At 39.9% G+C, this 18,957-nt stretch overlaps 1 long non-coding RNA gene across 1 annotated transcript; it reads left to right on the forward strand.

Annotated features, from left to right (window-relative positions):
* Positions 1 to 1,182: 1,182 nt before the first annotated feature.
* Positions 1,183 to 17,307, forward strand: LOC127555697 (uncharacterized). The gene is made up of 5 exons (XR_007952261.1): positions 1,183 to 1,274; positions 5,673 to 6,179; positions 10,087 to 10,183; positions 10,349 to 10,487; positions 16,284 to 17,307. It is a non-coding gene; the product is annotated as an uncharacterized LOC127555697 (long non-coding RNA).
* The last annotated feature ends 1,650 nt before the right edge of the window (positions 17,308 to 18,957 follow it).

The raw sequence follows: 18,957 nt of genomic DNA on the forward strand, positions 1-18,957 counted from the left end.
ATACCCTATATGTATGCACAGCTTACAATTTTTAAAAAAAATAAAGCTTTTTATTTTCAAAACATATGCGTAGATAATTTACAATATTCACCCTTGGAAAACCTTGTATTTCAAAAATTTCCCCTTCACTTCCACCCACCTCCTCCTCCAGATGGCAAGCAATCTAATTTATGTTAAACATGTACAATTCTTCTATATGTATTTCCACAGTTATCATCCTGGGCAAGAAAAATCTAATCAAAAAGGGAAAAAAGTGAGAAAGAAAACAAAGTGCAAGGAAACAACAATTTAAAAAGTGAAAATACTATGTTGTGATCCACACTCAGTCCCCATAATTCTCTATCTGGCTGCAGATGGCTCTCTTCATCACAAGAACATTTACAAAATGTTTCAAGACATGATTACCACCACCTTTGATTCTGTCTAGATTGTCTCGGGCAGTTTTGTTTAGATGGGAGAGAGAGGACATAAAGCTGTTAGAATTGGAGGGAGGCTGTGGAGGTCAAGTTCAAAACTTAATTGAGGTTGACACTTTTTCTCAAGACTCTCATTGTAAATAATAGATAAAGAATGGTGCAAGATGGAGTTCTGGGTATAATGTCTGGCTCTCAATCCTAGTTCTGACATTAAAGACATTAATGAGTTCAGCTGAGTTAACAACCTCTTTGGATCTAAATTTTCTATAAAATAGGGTTTTTATTTGAGGTTGACAGGAAAGATCAGCCTATTATTGCTATTTTATGCTGGATCATGAGGAAAAGCAAGTTGGCTGAGCAAGCAGAAAAGACAGGGGATATAACTTCTCTACCAACAGTGAGCTGTGTGGTGGATCCCTGGCCCTTCCTGAGCCTCAGGTGCATAGCAGCAGATGGAAGAACCCACTCTTTTTTATATTTTAATTTTTTTTTTTTTTTACAGAGAAACAAATTGAGGCCGGTTGAGGTCAGGTGACTTGTTTAAGGTCATACAGATGGAAAATAGCTGAGTTAGGAGCTAAACCCAGACCCCATCGTTTTCTCATTGATATCCTCCTCTGCTAAATGAGGGATTTGGCCCAGATAATCTCAAAAAGCCCCTTTTGTCTCTAAATTCTCTGTTCTGAGGATCCCTTTACATTCTAAATGAGATCACAGAAGAGAGAGGTCACAGAGAACTGACTGATTGAGGAATGTCTAGCTCCAGCTAAGTGTTCACCTTTAGGAACTGTCCAAGGCTCACAGGGGATCAGACATCCCTGGGGGGCTCTAGGAGCCCCTAGGGGCTTGCCACAGCTGGTGAGTACTGGCAGGCTGGCCACCTCCTAGAGTTTAAATCTGGGCTAGAAGTTGCTGTTAGAATTAAAATTTAGTTATAAGAATCTGGGCTAGAAGTTGCTGTTAGAATTAAAATTTAGTTATAAGAATCTGGGCTAGAAGTTGCTGTTAGAATTAAAATTTGGTTAGAATTCACTTCCTCCTCCTTCTCCTCGGGGAGGTCTCAGAGCCCCAGGAATGTGTAATGAGATTAGGACTTCCAGCATCTCCCCCCCTGAGGGCCTTTGGCAGTCACGGTGCCCGCCGAGAGCCAAGTTAGTCAGGAAGTCAGGTTCTGGGTCTCGGATCCCTCGCATGGGAGGTGACTTCTTTTCACCTCTCCCGCAGGCCCCAGATCTCAGCTCCAAGTATCGCTTCTCAGCACTTTTTGGGGACCTCCAGGGTCACTTACACAGCACAGGCCCTGGCCTTGTCCTGTAGATCTCCGGTGGGCCAGCTACCCAGCACATTCTGGCCTCTGGCCTTCATTTATAAAGGCCCTTCTCACTCTCTTGGTGGGGGGGGGGGGGTCCCCTGCTGTCTACTCTGGCTAGAAGAAATCTGTAGGTTTTTACAGTTGCCCCAAGGAGCTGGGGGTGGGGAACCTCCATGGGAATGAGAACTCCTGGTTCCTTTGGTGGTTGGCTCTGATTACTTCCTAGCAAGCAATTTAACTACGCTGAATTAGTCAGACAGTTGGTCCACATGAATTTTTAAAGGTTTTACTAAGTGCCATGAATTGTGTTAAGCTCCTAGAGACAGTTGTGACATAGTGGGTAAGAGCCCTGGACTTGGGAGTCAGGAAAATCTGAGCTGGAATCCTGTTTTAGACCTGCCTCTCCTAAACCCAAATCACTTGCAAGTCATGGCATCATCTTCCCAATGTCATGATCCTCTTTGAGAACAACAAAAAAAGAACAAACAATAGTCGACAATCTGTGAGTAAGACTTGATGATCCACTGGGTTCCAACAGGCTAGTTCTCTAATTGGCTAATGCAGCTCCCTCCCTCCCTCCCTCCCTTATTCCCTTCCTCCCTTCTTTCATTTCTTCTTTCATCCCTCCCTCTTTCCTTCCTTCCTTCCTTCCTCTTCTTTCCTTCCTTCCTTCCCTTCTTCCTTCTCTTCTCTGTCTCTTTCCACATATTTGAGGGTGCTATGCCCAAAGTAATATAAATTTTGATCAATGAAACCTCATAAGATATTACAAGTGAGTTTTTTTTGAAGACATACTTTAAATCCAAATCACTCAGACTCTCATTGATAGGCTAATAATAAGTCCTAGCCCAAGCCCCATTTGTTCATTGTTTAGGTCCTGTTTGACTCATAGTGAATGTAAATTTTCTGTTTTGGCTAGAAATCCTAAGGATCTTCCCTTCCCAGATTGATTTTGCTTTTGGAATAGATAAAACGATCATTCTTTGTCTCATTTCTTACCTAGTCTTAATCTGACTGAGAGTTGCCTTGACTCTTAAAGGTCAAGGTCTTTCACTACATCTGAAGCATCTCTAGTCTTTTCAAATTTACCACTGAACCTAGATGGCTCCAGAAGAAAGAGTAAGGCGGGTGACTGCCCAGCCCTACCTCACTTAAACCCAATTCACTTACAAGTCATGATACTGCCTTCCCAACATCATGATCCTCTGATTTTTTAAAATATCTTTTTATTGATAGAACGCATGCCAGGGTAATTTTTTACAGCATTATCCCTAACACTCACTTCTGTTCCGATGTTTCCCCTCCCTCCCTCCACCCCCTCCCCCAGATGACAAGCAGTCCTTTACATGTTGAATAGGTTACAGTATATCCTAGATACAATATACGTGTGCAGAACCGAACAGTTTTCTTGTTGCACAGGGAGAATTGAATTCAGAAGGTATAAATAATCCGGGAAGAAAAACAAAAATGCTAGCAGTTTATATTCATTTCCCAGTGTTCTTTCTCTGGGTGTAGCTGCTTCTGTCCATCATTTATCAATTGAAACTGAGTTAGGTCTCTTTGTCAAAGAAATCCACTTCCATCAGAATACATCCTCAAACAGTATCGTTGTTGAGGTATATAATGATCTCCTGGTTCTGCTCATTTCACTTAGCATCAGTTCATGTAAGTCTCGCCAGTCCTCTCTGTATTCATCCTGCTGGTCATTTCTTACAGAACAATAATATTCCATAACGTTCATATACATGGTCCTCTGATAACGAAGAACAAACATCTTCTCTCTCTGTCTCTCTTTTTTCCCCTCTCTTTCTCTTTCCCTATCTATGTCTGTCTTGTCTGTATTTATCTACTTGTCTATCTGTTTGTCTCCCCTTTTCTGCCTATCATCTATCTATGTCTGTCTTACTATCTGTCTGTTTAGCTATCTTTTGTCTATCTACTTATCTCTGTCTGTGTTGTTTCTTTACCTACCCACACCACATATTCATACATTTATATAACTTACATTTAGCACATAGTAATATAGTACAGCATATAATAATAAAATACTATAGTATATAGTTTAATAATTTATATAGTACTATAGTATATAATAATACTGTGCTATAGTATATAATATAGTTTATAGTATATATTAATATACTTATATTACATATACTATATATAACATACTTAATATATTTATATGCTACATATATCAATTACTATAATGATTAATCCATAGTAATATAGTACAGTATATAGTGTATTATAATAATATAGCATATAGTATAACACTAACTTCTATAGGAATATAGTAGAATAGTATATATTTATATACATGGGAGGGAAGGAAGGAAAGAAGGAAAGGAGGGAAGAGGAAGGAAGGAAGGAAGGAAAAAAGGAAAGAAGAAAGGAAGGAAGGAATGGAGGGAGGGAGGGAGGAAGAAAAGAAAGAGAGGGAGAGAGGAAAGAAGGGAGAGAGAAGAAAGGAAAACAAGAGAAGGAGGGAGAAAGAAAGGAAGGACAGAAGGAAGGAAGGAAAACAAGAGGGAGGGAGGAAGGGAAAGAGAAAGGAAAGAAGGGGTGAAGAAAGGGAAGGAAGGAGGAGGAAGGAAGAAAGTGAAGGGAGAAGGAAGAAAGGGAAACAAAGGAGAGAGGGAGAAGAAGCAAGGAAAGGAGGGGGGAAGGAGGGAAGGAGACAAGGAGGAAGGAAGGAAAAAAAGAAGGGAGGAAAGAAAAAAAATTTTAAAAGTTTTTTTTTCTATGTGCCAGGCACTATATTGGGAATATAAAGAGAGAGAGAGAGAGAGAGAGGAAGGAGAAGAGAGAAGAAGAAAGAAAAAGAGAGATCTTCTAAAAGGAAGTTGAAAGAAGGGAAGGGGGATAAAGGTACTCAGGATCAGAAGGTCAGGCCTGGAACAGGACCAGGAAGGGATTGCAGGCAGGCTGTCCTGGGCACCAGGGAGTGGAGGTGGGGCAGGTCTTTCAGGAAGATGTATTAGGGGAAGCAGAGCAGCCTCAGTGGGGTGATAGGCTGTGCTAGGGCAGGAAGATCCCAGGAGCTGAGAAAAGTTCCATGTGGAAGCTGGTGCTGTTCACTTGTTTTTCAGTCATGTCCAACTCTTCATGATCCCATTTGGGATTTTCTTGGAGTGGTTGGCCATTTCCTTCTCCAACTCATTTTAGGGGGTTATAGGTTAAGGTATCACAAGGTACCACAATAAGTAAGTATCAGATATAAGATTCAAACCTTGACTCTGTATGACCTTTTCCCCTATACCAGGTAAAGAGAGGGAAGGGGAGTAAGCATTTAGTAAAGCACCTACTCTGTGCCAGACAGTGTGCTAAGTGCTTTCCAAATAGCATTTCGTTTGACACCAATTCTGGGAAGGAGGTACTGTTATTATCTTTATTTTACAAATGAAGAAACTGAGGCAGGCAGTTCAATTTAAACTGAGATTAAGTGATTTACCACATAGTAAGTATCTGAGGCTGGATTCGAATCCAGATCTTCATGCCTCCAGGTCCAGTGCTCTATCCCTTCTACCACCAGCTGCTTCTAGAGGCACTACAGCAAATCTACTATTTCTGAATCTCTCCTGTCATTAAACCCTCAACTCTCCATTAATCTGAGATCTCTGAGTAGCTTTGTATCAGAAGAATGAGAGTTGTTACTGTTGTTGTTATCATCATCATGAGCATCATAATGATCTCTCTGATTTTTCTTGTGCAGTATGATAATTGTGGAAATACATTTAGAAGAATTGCACATGTTTAACATATATTGGATTACTTGCCATCTAGGGGAAGGGGTTGGGGGAAGGGAGAGAAAAAATCTGGAACACAAGGTTTTGTAAGGGTGAATGTTAAAAACTACATTTGCATATGTTTTGAAGATAAGAAGCTTTAATAAAAAGAAAATAAAATTAGAAAAAATCATAATCATCTCTCTGACTCCATAGAGTGCCGCCCAGTGATGGACTTAAATTCTGATAATACAGATCACTCTCCAGCCGTTGTCGTGACTATAGAGCCCACAGATCATCATTCAACAAGGAATGTAGCCTTTGACCTCACCAACTACCAGTCAGCAATGGAAGTAACGAGTGACCCCTTAGAACATCTTCTGAAGGCTATACCTTCTGATCTCTCTACCTGTTCCTCCAGCTGTTATATCTCCAGCCCTAGTTCTGCAGTGGATTTAAGTACCGATATTTCATCCTCCTCATCTGCCATGGATATAGCCACAGAACCCATAGACAATCATTTCACCATATTGCTACCCTCTACGTCCCAGCCCTCACTGATGGTTATAGAGCAAAGCATTGATCCCACAACCCTTTACTTAAAGTTTGATACAACTGAGGTCACGCCTCGGGACTCAGACATGGATGTAAATGAGATTGCAGGCCACTGCTCAGTCATGGATGTAACTAGCAGCACCAACCTACGGAAGAATTAGAGAAGAGGTGTGCTATGGGGGTAGTATGGGGTGGGTAGGAATTTGGCATTGATTGTAGGAGCTTTGTGCCTTTCTGTCTGTTTTACATCTTTTTCAATAGTATTTTATTTTTCCAAATACATGTAAATATAGTTTTCAACATTCATTTTTGTAAGACTTTGTGTTCCAAAATTTTCTCTTTCCATCCTTTATCTAATCCTTTCCCGAGACAGCAAGCAATCTGATATAGGCTGAATATGTGCAGTCCTTATAAATATAATTCCATATTTATCATGTTGTACAAAAAACCTTTGTTTTCTGCTTTCCTTTTAATTTTTGTTGCATTGGTTTTGCTTGTGCAAAAATTTTTACATTTAATTCAAGCAAAATCATCCATTTTAAATCTTGTGATCATTTCTTCTTTCTCTTTCTTTTCTCCTTCCTTTTCTCATTTCTTATTTGTTCATAAATTCTCTCACAGTCATAGATCGATGAAAATGTCCATACTCCCATAATTTGCTTATGATATTATATCTAAATCATGCAACCATGTTGACTTTTTCTTAGTATATGGTGTGAGATGCTGGTCTATTATCTAGTTTCTATCAGACTTGTTTTGCATCTTCTTAAAATCTGCTTTGAACTTTCCAGTTACAATCCAAGAGTTTTCTTGTCCTAAAGGCACTCCAGCTCAGTGCTTCAGCAATCACACTGCATTACTCCTCAGCACACTAGGAGAATAATGATAGGTCTTATCTTTACTGAGAGATCCTTCTATGGAAAAAGATAATGTCTTATTTAGAGACTTTAACATATGATCCTAGTATTTCTCTATGAGTGTTGCCCCATGATAATCCTCCATTCCACCATCCTTATTTCCATGGATAGATGAAATCAATGGAGGTCTAAAGAGTCTGTGCTTCTAAAATATTATTTATTAAGTGCCTACTGTGTATCAAGCATTGTACTAAGGCTGAGACTACAAAAAAAAAGTTAAAAAAAACACAGACCTTGCTCACAAGCATCTTATAATCTAATGGTGAGTGGGGGTGGATAGAGACAACTATATACAAGCAAACTATATACTGTATAGAATTAGTTGGAGACAGCAAGAGAAGGCACTTGCATTAAAATGGATCAATAAAGGCTTCTTGGAGAAGGGATCTGGGCTGAGACTTCATATTCCCAATTATTGGGAGATAGATGGTGTCAGCCTTATTAATCCTATTTTGCCGATGAGTAAACTGAGATTTAGATTAAATGACTGATCCATTGTTATACAGTAAATATCAGAGATCTTAAACTTGGGTCTTCTGACTCACAATACAGTGCTCTTTTCCCTATTCCACTCAGAAAACAGGTTTCGCTCCTTGAGTGGCCAATGGAATCCCAAGAGAAGTCATAAAAACTCCCACAGTAGAATAGGGTTAGGGCCTGGACATTCCTAATGTCCATTCCAACTGAACTAAGGACTTTCCAGCATTCCTTAGTTCATAGCTCCCAAATGATATTTTCTCCCTAGAGAACCTCAGTGGTCTGTCTAATTTCCAGCAATGTTGTATGGCTAAACTTTATCTTCTCTACACAAGCAATTATCACCTTTTTTCCATGGGTACCTTGGCTTAGTATCCACCTGCCCTCTCCCAGCAAGTTTTTCCTTTCATTAACAAGACATGGTCAACTCTTCTCCCTTACTGCTGGTAGAGGTCTAGAATGAGACATCTAATTATAGGGATACAATGACCTTCTATCCTCTCTTAGGGGATGGGAACACCTAACCTTGGGTCTTGAGGTGAATGTTCATTTCCCTACTGAACCCATTCCTTCCCCAAATAATCTCTTGCTTATCATGAATTTCTTACCTTGCACTTATTACCTTGTCTATAAAATGTTGTTTTGCCCATATTGATGTGTGTGTGAAAGAAAGAGACAGAGAGAAAGAGAAAGACAGAGAGAGATACAGCAACAGAGACAGACAGACATACACACAAAAAATGGTACATTTGTGAAATGGAAGAGAATACCAATAAGAAAACATCTTTCATAGCAAAAGATTTCTATGTTTAGATATTCTTGTGGACAAGATAAACTCTAGCCAAGAAACGAAGACAACATGGTATTCATACTAGCTACTTCCTAGCCCCTGCAATGCCCACCCCAATCCTGACTCAGTTTCTCTTGTTGGGAACATAATAGCTCCCCTATCTGCAACTCATGGTCTTAGAGCATTCCCTCAAGGGGCACAGGGATGTTGTGATTGGCTCATAGCTACATGTTCTTAGATCATAGATTTATAGCTGGAGGGAATAGTTCTGGGTCTTATTACCAGGAATGAGCAGCCTTGGGCTCCAGGTATGATAGAGTGGACATATTCTTATAGAGATTGGAGATCCCCCAAACCTGATTTTGAATCATGACTGCCCCTTATAAATTGTGTGACTGACTAAGAGACCCTTTCCCCTCCTAGACGCTTGTTATCATCATCTGTAAAAGGAGGAGAAGCTTGAATCCATTGACCTCTGAGGGACCCTTCCAGTTCCAGCTGTATGATGCTGTGGGCAGATGGTCCCTCAAGGGCAGTCCCCTTCTAGAATTTAGGAAGTACTTATATTGTCATTTTCTTTATATTATTTCTCCTTGTGTTGTGTCTGTCCCCTTCCAGTACTTATGAATTGTTAATTGATTAACTTCCTGGGGGCCTGGCTCCCCTAATTCACACTGCCCTCTCCTCCCATCTCTGAAAGGAACAATCACCCTCCTTGGCTCCAGAGAATGGGCTGGGCTTCCTTGTGGTCCAGCGGCGTGAAGCTTTGATACTCCTGGCTTTGATGCTCAGACCTGTGGCAGCAGGGTGGGAAGAGGGGGGGCCCATCCTGTCTGGCTGGTAGAGGAGAAGTCCTAGACAATTCTGCCTTTGTGAGCCCCACCCCAAGGCACCCTCCCACCGAAACCTGCCTCCTCTGAATGGCATGTGGGGATGGCAAAATCCCTTTGGGGAGAGGAGTAAGAGAATGCCAGATCTCGGTGGATCCAGGGGAATGTGAGAAGGTTTGAGATCCCCTTCGAGTTTTCATCTTTTAAAAAACTGCTTTTGGTCTGGATCTGTAGGGTTTTTGTTTTGTTTTGTTCTTTTGTTTTGGTGTAGGGAACTTCTAGCATGGAAATTCCCATCACCAAGCCAGAACAACTTTTCCTTAATTTAAAGTCTTATAGAATTGCTTTAGGAATTTAAAGGTTAAGGGATTTGCCCAGCTAATGTGTCTCAAAGACAGGACTTGAATTCAATTATCTGTGGGATCCTAGCTGTAGAAACCTTGGAAGCCATTGAGTCCATTCATTTAACAGATAAAGGAACCGAGGCCCACAGAGATTAAATGGCTTGCTCAAGGTTTATAGGCAATAAGCACCAGGGGCAAGATTTGAACCCAGGTCCCTGAACCATGCTCTTTTGACTGTCCACCTTGCCTTGTCTCCATCTTCCTGACTCCAAGGCCAGCCCTCCATCAACTGGAACAGAGAAGATGGAATTCAGACAGGAAGATTTTTCAAGGTTGAGAAACATGGAACGTGTTTCCAGGGAGCTGAGTTCAAATCCCACCTCTGACCCTGGCTTTGATGCCCTACTTCCCTGGTTTCTCCATCTGTAAAATGGAGGTTGGACTCGATAGTCTCTGAGGTCTACTCTTCACCTGTGATCCCGATTTTGGGTCTGAACCTTGGCTCCATATTTACAACAGGAACACAAGTGTGATCATGGGTAAGCCAACAGGCCTCAGTTTCCCCCTCTGTAAAAGGGGAAGGGAGGGGGGTACCAGATGACCTTGCAGCCCCAAAATTGGTTCTTTCAAGCCTATGAAATGGGTAGACTATTTACCTACAGTAGCTCCGGGTCCAGAGAGATGGATTAATTGATCTCTTGCTGTTGTTCTTTCCAGCTCAGGATCTCTGATCTCGGACCTGAGAAGAAAGTGAACATGAATAACAGAGAGAAAAAGAGAGAGAGGAAGGACTGGGGCTTGGCCAGTGGCCACGGTGAGTCTATGGCATGGTCATAAATGGGACCCAATTTCCAGCCTTGGTTTCTGGTCCAGATGCTGTGAAACTCCGCTAGAGATGTAAAAGACCTAAGAATCAGAACTACAAGGGAGACTAGAGACCATTCAATCCAACCCCACATCTCTTCCTCTCCTCCTACAGATGAGGAAGCTGGGGCAGACACAGGTACAGGATCACATAGCCAGTCTGGGACCAGATTCCTGGTTTCTGATGTACCTTATCAACTACACCATACTGCTCCTTGACTGAGTGACAAGATCGCTAAAGACTTCACTAACAGGTGGATCATCTTCCAACCTCCATCTTCTACCCTTTTGCTTCCCCCATTCCCTTTCTTGTCCCGCAATCCTTCCTCCTCCAACCTCAACCCACTCATACTTCTAGGGGACACAGTATGATGTATAAGTAAGAGGTGGAAGGGACACTGTTAGTTGTTATGGAAGTTTAGGGGTGAAATCTCAGGATACTCGTGTTGTTGTATTGATAGGAAGATTTTTTTTAAAGAATTAATAATATATTTTGTTTTCACCTTAATTTCTTAATTTATTCCTCCTACTCCTTGACCTAGCAAATGAACCCTTTTAACAAGTAAAAGAAAAGAAAGGGGAAAAAATAGTTCAGCTAAACAAACCAACATATTAACTGAGTCTGACAGTATGTGTGGGACTTCTCTTTTTTAGTTTATAACTTATTTATTTTTAACATTCTTTTTTTAAAAATTGAGTTTCAAATTCTCTTCCTCCTTCCTGCCCCCTCCCTTACCCACTGAAAAGGCAAGCAATATGATATCAATTATACGTGTGAAATCTTGCAAAACATATTTCTGTATTAACCATATCACAAAAAGCAAGGAAAAATAAAGAAAAGAAGAAAATTATACTACAATTTTTATCCAGTGTTCATAATTTCTCTCTCTCTAGAGGTTGAGAGCATTTCTTAAAATCATGAGTCCTTTGAAATTATCTTGGATCATTGTATTGATTGATAAGAGCAGCCAATTCTTTCACATTTGATCATCATTATAATGTTGCTGTTACCATGTACAATGATCTCTTGGTTCTGCTCATTTCACTTTGCTTCAGTTCAAATAATTCTAAACCTGACTGTGGCTCCACAGTATTTGAATTGTTTCTTTCTGGCTGCTTTCAATAGTTTCTCCTTAACCTGGGAACTATGTTTCTCCTTAACCTGGGAACTATGAAATTTGGTTATAACATTCCTGAGATTTTTCATCTTGGGATCTTTTTCAGGAGGTGATTGGTGTATTCCTTCAATTTTAATCTTACTCTTTGGATATAAAATAGCAGGATAGTGTCTTGAAATATAATATCTAGGTTTTTAGGTGGTCCAATAATTCTTAGATTAGTTCTCCTTGATCTATTTTCCAGGTAAGTTGTGTTTTTTTTTCCTGATGAGATATTTCATGTTTTCTTCTATTTTTTCCCTTCTTTTGACTTGTTTTATTGTTTCTTGATGTCTTACACAATTACTAATATCCATTTGCTCAATTTTAATATTTAAAGAATTATTTTCTTCTGTGAGCTTTTGTACTTTCTTTTTCAGTTTGGTCAATCATGCTTTTAAAGTAATTCTTTTCTTCAGTGAATTGTTGTGCCTCTTATCATTAGGCCAATTCTGTTTTAAGGTATTATTTTCTTTCTTTATTTATTTAATTTTTTATATCTCTTACCAAGATGTTGCTTCTCTTTTCACAATTTTTGAGCCATCTTATTTCTTTCTCTATTTTTTCCTCTACCACTTTTATTTCCTTCTTTAATTTTTCCAGGTATTCTTGTTGGGCCTGGTTCCAACTGGTATTTTAATTTAAGGTTTTCTTTCTAGTTGTTTTCATTCTTGTCTTCTTCTTCTTAGGTTGTTTTGGTCTTCCCAACCACTGTAGTAGATTTCATGGTCAATTTTTTTTTGTTTTTTGTTATTGTTGTTTGCTCATTTCAAATCTGTTTCTTGACTTTAAACTTTATGTTTAAAATTGGGCTCTGATCTCCTGGGGGTGGCAGCTATCCCACTATCTCAAGCTTCAGGCTTTTTAGTATTGCTGTTTTCTTCTTTTTTTTTTTTAAATAGCTTTTTATTTTCAAAATACATGCAAAGATAGTTTTCAACATTCACCCTTGGAAAACCTTGTATTTCACATTTTTTTCTCTCTCTCTTCCTTCCACTCCCTCCACTAGACAGCAAATAATCCAATATATGTTAAACATGTGAAATTCTTCTATATATATTTCCACACTTATCATGCTGCACAAGAAAAATCAGATCAAAAAATGAGAAAGAATAAAAAGCAAGCAAACAACAACAAAAAGGTAAAAATACTATATTGTGATCCATACTCAATCCCCACAGTCCTCTCTCTGGATGCAGATGGCTCTCTCCATCCCAAGTCTATTGGAATTGAATCACTTCATTGTTGAAAAGAGCCATATCCATTAGAATTGATCATTGTATAATCTTGCTGTTGCCATGAACAATGACCTCCTGGTTCTGCTTATTTCATGTAGCATCACTTCATGTAGGTCTTTCCAGGCCTCTCTGAAATCATCCTGCTGGTCATTTCTTATAGAACAATAATGTTCCATAATATTCATATGTCATAACTTATTCAACCATTCTCCAACTAATGGGCATCAATCAAATTTATTCAATTTCCAGTTCCTTGCAATTACAAAAAGGGCTGCTACAAACATTTTAGCACATGTGGGTCCCTTTCCCTTCTTTAAGATCTCTTTGGCATGTAAGCCCAGTAGAAACACTGCTGGAATTTCAGAATTTTAAAGCTGAGAAGGATCTTCATACCATAGAATGTTCTTTTCCCTTTTTTATGACCTCTTTGGGATGCATTCCCAGTAGAAACACTGCTAGACCAAGGGGTATGCACAGTTTGACAACCCTTTGAGTATAGTTCCAAATTGCTCTCCAGAATGGTTGGATCAGTTCACAACTCCACCAACAGTGCATTAGTGTCTCAGTTTTCCCACATCCCCTTCAACATTATCTTTTATTTTTTTATGATGATATCTTTTTATGATGATAACATCATCATTATCTTATCCTGTCATCTTAGCCAATCTGAGAAGTGTGAAGTGATACCTCAGAGTTGTCTTAATTTAGTTACTATTTTCTGTGTTAGTTCTAGGAATTTGCTAGTTTTCCGTGCTTACAAGGTATGATCTGAAGAGATCTGGTCTTCTGGTCTGTGTTCTGGTCTTTACCTAGGAAGGGCCCCTATTTCCCTGTATCCACAAGCCCTAACATACCTCTTGGCTTCAGAACTGGGACCAGATCCCTTGTTCTACAGCCAAAAGTTTGAGTGCTCCTTTCTGCCCTAGAACTGTGATCAGGGCCTCTCCTCCCTTGTCACCAAACAGAAACATTCCTCTCCACCCTGGAACTACAATGTAGAAGTTTGTGTAGTATGCCTATATTGGATTTAACATAAATTTTTTTTTACCATGTTTAAACATATACTGGATTACATGCCATCTAGGGGAGGTGGTGAAGGGAAAGGGGAGGAAATTAGAACATAAGATTTTTTAAGGGCCAATGTTGAAAAATTATCCTTGCATATATATGTTTTGAAAATAAAAAACTTCAATAAAAATACATGCTTATAAAAAAAGTACACATAGACAATAAATTTGGTGGTGGTACTGCACCCAGTGTCAGCAAAGGGCTCCCTTTGTTGTCCGACCCCCTTCCTGTCTTTAGGTTGAGAGCTCCCAAAGCTGCTACTGCTGCTGTTACTGTTGTGGCTGCCTCTAAGGCATTGTGTGTGTTCCAGACTGGTCCCCACCACAGTGTCACACACTCTCCTGCCAACCTCCTAAGTCATCTTGGGCTAGAATAATGTCTCATTCTGAACTTTTATTGGTTCTACTGTTCCAAAATTTGGTTTGAGAAGTTCTTTTAAAATTATTTGGAAGAAAATGTTGGGAGAGTTCAGCTGAGGTGCTGCCCTTCCTCTGCTGCTTGGTTCTACTCCAACATGGGGGACTGCTAATGAATCTGAGAGGGAAGGGGCCCCTCAACCAACTCACTTGCTGCCTAACAACCCCTTGTTTCTAGAGAATGGTGCCTGTAGGAACAATGAAGCTAGATGTCAGGACAACTCATAACAAGGGAATGGTATAGGACTAGAGTTGAGATTTCATTGATATGAGGAACCACCAAGTGAAGAATCTCCTTCTACTCATGCAAATGATACCTTCTTATACTCAATAGTCTCATGCTATACAATCTTCTCAATTTAAAGAGTTACTTAGCGTGCTGAGAGATTGTGACTTCCCACGCCTAGTCAGCATGTATTAAAGGCAAGACTTGAAAGTGGGTCTTCCTGGTTCTCTCATTTGACAACAAAACAATAATGTTCATTTCTATTACTTACAGCGATCCCATGAAATAGACAGTGAAAACATTATCATCTCCATTCAGCTGATGAGGAACATCGAGACCCAGAAAGGGAAAAGGGACATAAATATGGTCAGATGGCTAGTCAGTGCAAGAGCAAGTTGGAGTTGGATCTAGTTCAGGGCTCTCCCTACCCCACCACACAGGGATTATTAGCAGAGATGATGCCAAGCAAGGGCAGGCAGTGTTGGGCAATCCAGAGGAGGACATTATCACTTCAGAAAAAGCATTTTGGATTTGGAAGCGAGACCTACCTTGGTGTTACAGGCATTGGCTTTTGACATGGCTCAACCCCTTGAGCCCTATATTTTATGAGAGAAGTAAAAGAGAAATGGCTTGGCTTAAGTGGCATAGCAGATAGAATTCTGAGCTTAGAGCTAGTAAGACCTGAGTTCAGATCCTACCCAAGAGAGCACTTACTAGCTTATGACCCTAGGCAAATCACTCCATCTTTCTGGGCCTCTGTCTTCTCATCTGTAAAATGAAAAGATTGAAATCAATAGCTTCTAAAGTACTTTCTAGCTCTAAATCTATGATACCATGAGTAGAGAGGTCAGCATTTGAACCCAATACTTCTGATTTTTGAATCAATGCTCTTTCCATTGTTGAAAGCTGAGTTTTAAATCTGCCACTTATTAGATAATTTGACTTTGATCAAATTATTTTGTTTCTCTAAGCCTCAGTTTCCCTGGGCAAATTACTTAGCCTTTCCAAACTTCATTTTCCTCTTCTGTAAAATGGGGGATACTTTGATTAGCTCTTTCCCTGAGATTTTGTGAAGATCAACAGAGCCTTTTATTACTGTATAGAGCTGGATAAATGTGAACCGTGAACTCTTGTTCTGATTGTCTTACTTGGAATTCTAGAGCTGGAAAGACACTTTATTATTTTTAATAGTATTTTATTTTTTTCCAAACACATGCAAGGATAGTTTTCAACATTCACCTTTGAAAAACCTTGTGTTCCAATTTTTTTTTCTCCCTGTGACAGCAAGCAATATGAATCAGATTAAATATATGCAATTCTTCTAAACATATTTCCATATATTTCATGTTGCACAAAAAAAAAATTAAAAGAAAAAACATTAAAAAAGGAAAGAAAAACCAAACAAACAACAACAAAAAAGTGAAAAGACTATGCTTTGATCCATATTTAGTCTCCATAGTTCTCTCTCTGGATGTGGTTGGCATTTTCCATCCCAAACCTATTGGAATTGCCTTGAATCACTTCATTGCTGAAAAGTCCATCACAGTTGATCATTATAAAATCTTCTTGTTACTGTGTACAACAATCTCTTGGTTCTGCCCATTTCACTTAGCAATTGTGTTCAATTGTGTTCATGTTAAGTCTGGAAAGATACTTTAAAGGTTATCTAGACATAGTTTCATGGATCGACCATTTTATTTTTACAGATTAGAAAACTGAATCTTAGTAAAGGGCTCATGTTAGTGTTGAAAGGACATGTCCAACATCAAGGCGATCTTTCCTGACAGTGCTAGTATTTAAATCCCACAACCCCAATTTCATATCCAATACTCACTTCACTGCATTCATACTGAGAGGCTGAGCTGGTCTGAAGACCTTATACTAATTGTTTTCTTCCCAAATTTCTAGGACACCCTGTTCTAATGAGATGTTATGTTTTCTGTAGGACTCCAAGTAATTGTCTACAAAGTTGCTGCAGTTCTTTGCACCAATGATGGGTGGCAGAGGGTGCTACTGGATACCAAGGGAAGAAGGAAGCAGTAACATCTGGAATGGTGTCTTATGGTTGGGATGCTTGAAGCTGAAGCTGTCTCCTCTTCTGAACATCCAAAGTCTTCTGCCCACCTGTAACCCAAACTCCTCTCCTCCTTCTTGCTCCATAGAAGGATCCTTTGCCAGTGTGTCTCTTCTGTGACTCAGAAAAGAATGGGAAATCTTTCTTTCCCATTTTTCCTCCCACCTTGCAGACTTCAGAAGCCACAGGGAGGAATGTCCATCATACTAGCTGCCAAGTCCATGGATTTTCAGCCTCTTCTGGAGAGAGAGAAGCTAGGTTCTGGGTGGCCAAGCGGCAGAGAACGACCTCCAACATAATGGAATAGAGTCATATGTTGGCCTTGGGTACAGGACTTGGTTTATGAAGTCTAGAGTGCTTCATTAACAGGGGAATGGTAATTAGTCGGCTTGTTATGAAAAAGCAAAGGGGTGCCAAAGTTTGCAGGGGGGGAATCTCACTGCTGATCCATTGAGAATATAGGAACTCAGACTCAGGGGTCTCCTTGAAGGCATTCCACAGGTATGGGGAAGGCTCCCATCTGTCCAGTTGGCCATTTGGCTTTTTTCCGAAACCAGCAAAGCACATTTAATGGGGGGAGGAAAAAAGGGGGGCTGCTATTTTGTCTCAGTAATCCTGTTACACAAATCAACATTCCAATCCACCCACATGCTTTAAAACTTCCTGGTTATAATAAGAACCATCTCTAAGTTCTCGGACATTCACGGAGGGGCTTGGTGACGGCTAAGCCTAGAGGCTTGGAGTGGAGCACAAGGGCATGGGGACAGAGCAGAAGTTTGGAAATTCTGATTGCCTGGGTTCCTGATGTGGTGCCTTGTCAGCTGTTCATACTTAGGAAAGAGCCCTAGCAGTCAAGTGATGGTTCCTCCTTCAATTAAACTCAAATCCACAAGCATTTATTATGCACCTACTATGTGCCAGTCATATCTACTTTATAAAAGAGAGACAATTGATCAAAAGAAAGGTTCTTGATCTCCAGGAACTTTTAAGGGAAGAAGGTGGGAAAGAACTTCTTGATTAGAAGTCAGGGGCACCTAGTATCAAATTCAGATATTTGAGAGATGAGGTCATTTCTTGGGGCCTCAGTTTCCTCATTTGCAAAATTAAGGGGTTGAACTAGACAGTTTCTGAGATCCCTAAGGTATGATTTTCTTTGTCATGTGACATTAGGCAAGTCACTTCACTCGTAGCACTCTGGGAACTCTAAAATGTAGTCTCCCAGAAACTAAGGTGCACATTCTGTAACAGAAGTTCCTCCCTGGGAGCTTTTCCTTCCACCAATGAAGGCACAGATACAGCCCCATGCCTGCTCTAAGACTTCCTTTCAAAGTCCTCTGGGATGATGGAGAGGGCCCTGTATTTGCTGAGTGACCTTAAGTAAATCCTTTACCTCTGTGCCTCAGTTTCCTCATCTGTACAATGAGATGATTGGAATCAGGGGCTTTTAAGATCCCTTCTGCTTCTAAGAAGTGGGGAAGAGTCACGCTGAATTGTAGATTTCCCTATTTTTTAAAAAATATAACAGCTGTATTTAAATATCCCTTTAAGATTTATAAAGCGCTTTACATTTATCTCACAGTATCCTTAACAACCATCTTGGAAAATGCTATTATTCCCATTTTACAGATGATGAAACTGAGGCAGATAAAGATTTAAATGACTTGCCCAAAGTCATGCAATTTGAACTCAATTCTTCCTGATTCTAGGTCCAGTGCTCCATTCACTGCTTTATGTACCTGCCTCAAAAGCAGCATAATTTTATGAAAATAATGATAATAATTGGCACTTTATCTAGCACTTTATGGCTTGCAGAACACTGTACATATGTAATCTTTTTTTATCCTCTCAGTAATCCTGGGATTTTGGTGATATTCCCATCTTACAGATGAGGAAACAAGCCAGAGAGCAGATCTTGTCCAGGATCTCAGAATTAGTTCTGAGGCCAGATTAATAATTTTTAAAAAAAAAAAAACTCTTGTTATGGGCAGCTAGACAATGTAATGGAGTCAGTTTTGGAGTCAGACCTGAGTTCAAATGTGACATCAGCCACTTATTAGCTGCGTGATCCTATGCAAGTCACCTCACCCTGTTTGCTTTAGTTTACCCATCTGTAAAACAAACTGGAGAAAGAAATGGCAAAAAAAAAAAAAAAAAAAAACTTGCTAGGAATCTTTGCTAGGAAAACTACAAGTGGGGTCATGAAGACCCCATGAAGGGAACATGACTGAACAGTGACCAAAAAAGCCCATTTTTTATAAAATATAAAAATGTAAACTTTAATCCAGTTCAAATCCAAAGTCTGGGGTTCTGAATTTGGGATTCATAATATCTTGGGATATTATCAGTGTATTTTATTTGACCTTGAAAGACCCTTCTGGAGGTCTGGTGAGCACCAGAGGACATGTAGCCATTTGGATATTTTTCCACCATTGGCAAAGAAGAGTGTGAGGTCTCCTTGCTGAAGACCCTTGGAACCTTCGCCTTTGGTGTTCTCTTATTCCAGTTAGCAATTTGCCCCCTCCTCATCTCATTCTGGGCCTGGACA

The sequence above is a fragment of the Antechinus flavipes genome, chromosome 3 (genome assembly GCF_016432865.1).
Source record: "Antechinus flavipes isolate AdamAnt ecotype Samford, QLD, Australia chromosome 3, AdamAnt_v2, whole genome shotgun sequence".
NCBI classification, from domain to species: domain Eukaryota; kingdom Metazoa; phylum Chordata; class Mammalia; order Dasyuromorphia; family Dasyuridae; genus Antechinus; species Antechinus flavipes.